The sequence below is a fragment of the Moschus berezovskii genome, chromosome 22 (genome assembly GCF_049115385.1).
Source record: "Moschus berezovskii isolate FMDL1 chromosome 22, NW_MosBer_1.0, whole genome shotgun sequence".
In the NCBI taxonomy this organism is placed as follows: Eukaryota; Metazoa; Chordata; class Mammalia; order Artiodactyla; family Moschidae; genus Moschus; species Moschus berezovskii.
This window is the reverse complement of record NC_142481.1, coordinates 7,565,476-7,571,547: the sequence shown is the minus strand read 5'-3', so window position 1 is coordinate 7,571,547 and position 6,072 is coordinate 7,565,476.

The following is a 6,072-nucleotide window of genomic DNA, read 5'->3' as shown; positions in this document are numbered from 1 at the left end:
ATTGGTAGAGATACAAGACCGGCTTTTAACTTCCATTTAGGACGTAGACAGTGAAAGAATAGCCAAAGGTGCCAGCTCCCCATGGTCCTTGTCACCAAAAAGGGTGACGCCAAAGGAGCCGGGTGGCTGAAGTACAGTTGTAGGGCACCCAGTGTTGAAGAGCAATCGCACTGCATTGTCAGAGCCAAGATTCCTGGGGAAGTCAAGAGGTAAGTGAGCGATGACCTGGCAGTAGAGTCGGATCTGGGTCCTAACCCGTTCACCATGATAATCTTTATGAACTGGAAAAAAAAATTCGTGCAAATGGGCATCCATTACAGAGTTGGGAATCAATTTATTTTTATTTATTTTTACACATGCAAATAAGTTTGATTACTAGGTTTACAAACAAAATGCCTTCTAAAGTTTTCTGTAGTAGAATCAGGTTCCAAAACAGCACCTTGATTTTGTCTTCCTCCATGAGGCAAGTTCTCTAAACAGAAGCATCTATGCTTTCGACAGAAAAATGAAGATGGAACCGTATTCCTACTCCAAACTTGCTCAGACCTTACTAATACTGAATTCTCCACCAAACAAAAAGTTCTGGGGCTTTCTGCTAATATTTTTAACCCAAAACATAAACGCAGACAATTTATTCCCCCATCACGTGCCCGCGTCTGCTTCAGAACGGTGTCTGCTTCAGAATGAATGGGCTGAGACCTCACATTACTGCGCGGACTTTTCTGGCTCTTCGAAGCCCATGAAATATACATGAAATGGTTTCATGCCACCTGACGTTTTTATGAACTAATAACCTCTGAACGTTCAGGCTGCTTTTCGGGGCAGTGGTTCACTCCATTACATAAATTGCTGCACTGGATTCCTGCTCTTAAACCATAGCCATAAATCCGGGAATCAATTTAAAGGGTTCTGACCAGTGTTTAAAGATAGGAATAGAACAGTAGAAAATACCATGTATCACAGAGTGGTATTTTGCCAGACTATGTTGATGTAATATCTTACTTTGCATCATGGTAAGAAAAGTTTGGAAGCCACTGATAGACGGCAGCCAGCATCACCCTGATTTGCAGACACTGCCCCCTAATACAACCTGCTATCAACTCAGATGCCCGATCCCACTCTGCCCAAAGCAAACGTTTCCTGCCTCCTGGCGGCTCTGTCTTAGCAGGATTTTACCGCCAGGGGGCGCCCGTGCCCCGACGGGAATGAGTTATCGTCCATCCTCTACTCCGCCCAATGCCGTGATCTCCTGGGGGTTCCCTCTAGCCCTGAGGGTCGGGATTATTGGGACCGGAAGCCTTGACCTCGAATAGAATTCCCGAACAGAGCACTGCAGGAGGAAGCAGGTGGTCACGAAGGGATGTGGCCGTCCTGAGATACCCACTTATCCCTTCATTCCACAATGTTCATTAAATGCCTCCGTGCATCTCCCAGAGCGCATATTCGGTGGGTGAGGACGGACAGGATCTCAAATTCACCACCCCGCCGGTGAAGGGAGGCCTCCTCGCCTAGACTGGTGTGAGACAACCCGGGTGGAGTCCTGCCGGCTGTGTGACCTTGGGCAGCCTGCATAGCCTCTCTGTGCCTCAATTTCCTTTGCTCTAAAATGGGTCTAATAACATCTGCTTCATAGGGCCATCATGAATATCAAATGAGTTAATATTTATAAATTATTTTGAAGGGTCTGGTATGTTTGTTAGATCAATTGCTAAAAATTCCCATTTTACAAAAAAGAAAACTGAGGATCAGAGTAGGGAAATGAATCACAAAGCCATATTTTTTTCTCCTTAAGGAGAACTCTTGAGTTGAGCCAGTGATCCCCAATTCCCAGCCCAGAGGCTTCTCCTTGGCATTGCACTTGGGGTAGAAGTAAGCCCTGTTCCCTTGGCATAGTGGTGGGGCGGGTGGTGTGGGTGCCGAAGACAGTGAAATACTCTAGCAGAGCCCAGGGCCCAACAACACAGCAGTCAGTGTTGGAATCACGACAGAAACTAGCATGGGGCCCTGTCTCTGGGTCGGCAGAACCGCCAGACACGTAAATAGATCCTTTTCTTACCGTCAACGACATCCACACTGAAGTATGGATGTGCAAGGAAAGGAAAGTGAGGTGGGAAAGGGAATCAATAAGATTCCTGGAACCGCCTCTTCAGTTCTGAATGGTGATGAACTATGAAGTAAGGTTGGGTGTGGCATTAGCCCTCTTTCAGGAGAAGGGGATCTAACAGGGCCAGAAGGTGCAGGCCAATTACATGACCAGGTCCCAAGATACCTGTATCACCTATACCTGGTGCTCTGCGGTCTTGCCCTGAATGTTCAACCATGTTTAAGTTGCACTTGGAGTTCCCTATGAGTTCCCTATGACCATCTTGGGCTTCCCAGATGGCTCAGTTCAGTTCAGTTGCTGTCTTGTCCGACTCTCGGCAACCCCATGGACTGCAGCACGCCAGGCCTCCCTGTCCATCACCAACTCCCGAAGCTTGTTCAAACTCATGTCCATTGAGTCGGTGATGCCATCCAACCATCTCATCCTCTGTCATTCCCTTCTCTTCCTGCCTTCAGTCTTTGCCAGCATCAGGGTCTTTTCCAAGGAGTCAGTTCTTTGCATCAGGTGGTCAAAGTATTGGAGTTTCAGCTTCAGCATTAGTCCTTCCAATGAATATTCAGGACTGATGTCCTTTAGGATGGACTGGTTGGATCTCCTTTCAGTCCAAGGGACTCTCAAGACTCTTCTCCAACACCACAGTTCAAAAGCATCAATTCTTCAGTGCTCAGCTTTCTTTACAGTCCAACTCTCACATCCATACATGACTCATACATGACCCAGGTGGCTCAGTGGTCAAGGAATCCACCTGCCAGTGCAGGAAAAAAAAAGTTATGGCTACCAAAAAAGAAAGCAGGGAGAGGGATAAATTAAGAGTTTGGAATTAACAGATATGAATTGCTGCTGCTGCTGCTGCTAAGTCACTTCAGTCGTGTCCAACTCTGTGTGACCCCATAGACGGCAGCCCACCAGGCTCCCCCGTCTCTGGGATTCTCCAGGCAAGAACACTGGAGTGGGTTGCCATTTCCTTCTCCAATGTGTGAAAGTGAAAAGTGAAAGTGAAGTCACTCGGTCATGTCTGACTCGTAGTGACCCCATGGACTGCAGCCTACCAGGCTCCTCCGTCCATGGGATTTTCTAGGCAAGAGTACTGGAGTGGCTTGCCATTGCCTTCTCTGACAGATATGAACTACTATATATAAAATAGGCAACAATAAGGACCTACTGTATATAGCACAGGGAACTCCGCTCAGTATTTTGTAATAACCTGTAATAGGAAAGAATCTGAAAGATCAGTCAGTTCAGTCTCTCAGTCGTGTCCGACTCTCCGCGACCCCATGAATCACAGCACGCCAGGCCTCCCTGTCCATCACCAACTCCCGAAGTACACTCAAACTCATGTCCACAGAGTCGGTGATGCCATCCAGCCATCTCATTCTCCGTCGTCCCCTTCTCCTCCCGCCCCCAACCTTTCCCAGCATCAGAGTCTTTTCCAGTGAGTCAACTTGTCGCATGAGGTGGCCAAAGTATTGCAGTTTCAGCTTTAGCATCAGTCCCTCCAATGAATATCCAGGATTGATCTCCTTCAGAATAGACTGGTTGGATCTCCTTGCAGTATAAGGGACTCTCAAGAGTCTTCTCCAACACCACAGTTCAAAAGCATCGATTCTTCGGCGATCAGCTTTCTTCACAGTCCAACTCTCACATCCATACATGACCACGGGAAAAACCATTGCCTTGACTAGATGGACCTTTGTTGGCAAAGTAATGTCTCTGCTTCTTAATATACTATCAAGGTTGGTCATAACTTTCCTTCCAAGGAGCAAGCGTCTTTTAATTTCATGGCTGCAATCAGCATCTGCAGTGATTTTGGAGCCCAAAAAAATAAAGTCTGACACTGTTTCCACTGTTTTTCCATCCATTTCCCATGAAGTGAGGGGACCAGATGCCATGATCTTTGTTTTCTGAATGTTGAATGTTGAGCTTCAAGCCAACGTTTTCATTGTCCTCTTTCACTTTCATCAAGAGGCTTTTGAGTTCCTCTTCACTTTCTGCCATAAGGGTAGTGTCATCTGCATATCTGAGGTTATTGGTATTTCTCCCAGCAATCTTGATTCCAGCTTGTGCTTCTTCCAGCCCAGTGTTCCTCATGATGTACTCTGCATATAAGCCCAGTGTTCCTCATGATGTACTCTGCATATAAGGTCTGGTGCTGTTAAGAGCAATATTGCATAGGAACCTGGAATGTTAGGTCCATGAATCAAGGCAAATTGGAAGTGGTCAAACAGGAGATGGCAAGAGTGAACATAGACATTCTAGGAATCAGTGAATTAAAATGGACTGGAATGGGTGAATTTAACTCGGATGACCATTATATCTACTACTGTGGGCAGGAATCCCTTAGAAGAAATGGAGTAGCCATCATGGTCAACAAGAGAGTCCGAAATGCAGTACTTGGATGCAATCTTAAAAATGACAGAATGATTTCTGTTCGTTTCCAAGGCAAACCATTCAATATTACAGTAATCCAGGCCTATGCCCCAACCAGTAATGCTGAAGAAGCCGAAGTTAATCGGTTCTATGAAGACCTACAAGACCTTTTAGAGCTAACACCCAAAAAAGATGTCCTTTTCATTATAGGGGACTGGAATGCAAAAGTAGGAAGTCAAGAAACACCTGGAGTAACAGGCAAATTTGGCCTTGGAGCACGGAATGAAGCAGGGCAAAGGCTAATAGAGTTTTGTCAAGAGAACGCACTGGTCATAGCAAACACCCTCTTCCAACAACACAAGAGAAGACTCTACACATGGACATCACCAGATGGTCAACACCGAAATCAGATTGATTATATTCTTTGCAACCAAAGATGGAGAAGCTCTATACAGTTAGCGAAAACAAGACCGGGAGCTGACTGTGGCTCAGGTCATGAACTCCTTATTGCGAAATTCAGACTTAAATTGAAGAAAGTAGGGAAAACCACTAGACCATTCAGATATGACCTAAATCAAATCCCTTATGATTATACAGTGGAAGTGAGAAATAGATTTAAGGGACTAGATCTGATTGATAGAGTGCCTGATGAACTCTGGATGGAGGTTTGTGACATTGTACAGGAGACAGGGACCAAGACCATCCCCATGGAAAAGAAATGCAAAAAAGCAAAATGGCTGTCTGAGGAGGCCTTACAAATAGCTGTGAAAAGAAGAGAGGCGAAAAGCAAAGGAGAAAGGGAAAGATATAAGCATCTGAATGCAGAGTTCCAAAGAATAGCAAGGAGAGATAAGAAAGACTTCCTCAGTGATCAATGCAAAGAAATAGAGAAAAACAACAGAATAGGAAAAACAAGAGGCCTCTTCAAGAAAATTAGAGATTCCAAGGGAACATTTCATGCAAAGATGGGCTCGATAAAGGACAGAAATGGTATGGACCTAACAGAAGCAGAAGATATTAAGAAGAGGTGGCAGGAATACACAGAAGAACTGTACAAAAAAGATCTTCATGACCAAGATAGTCACGATAACGTGATCACTGACCTAGAGCCAGACATCTTGGAATGTGAAGTCAAGTGGGCCTTAGAAAGCATCACTACTAACAAAGCTAGTGGAGGTGATGGAATTCCAGTTGAGCTATTTCAAGTCTTGAAAGATGATGCTGTGAAAGTGCTGCACTCAATATGCCAGCAGATTTGGAAAACTCAGCAGTGGCCACAGGACTGGAAGAGGTCAGTCTTCATTCCAATCCCAAAGAAAGGCAATGCCAAAGAATGCTCAAACTACCGCACAATTGCACTCATCTCACACGCTAGTAAAGTCATGCTCAAAATTCTCCAAGCCAGGCTTCAGCAGTATGTAAACCGTGAACTCCCAGATGTTCAAGCAGGTTTTAGAAAAGGCAGAGGCACCAGAGATCAAATTGCCAACATCCGCTGGATCATGGAGAAAGCAAGAGAGTTTCAGAAAAACATCTATTTCTGCTTCATTGACTATGCCAAAGCCTTTGACTGTGTGGATCACAATAAACTGTGGAACATT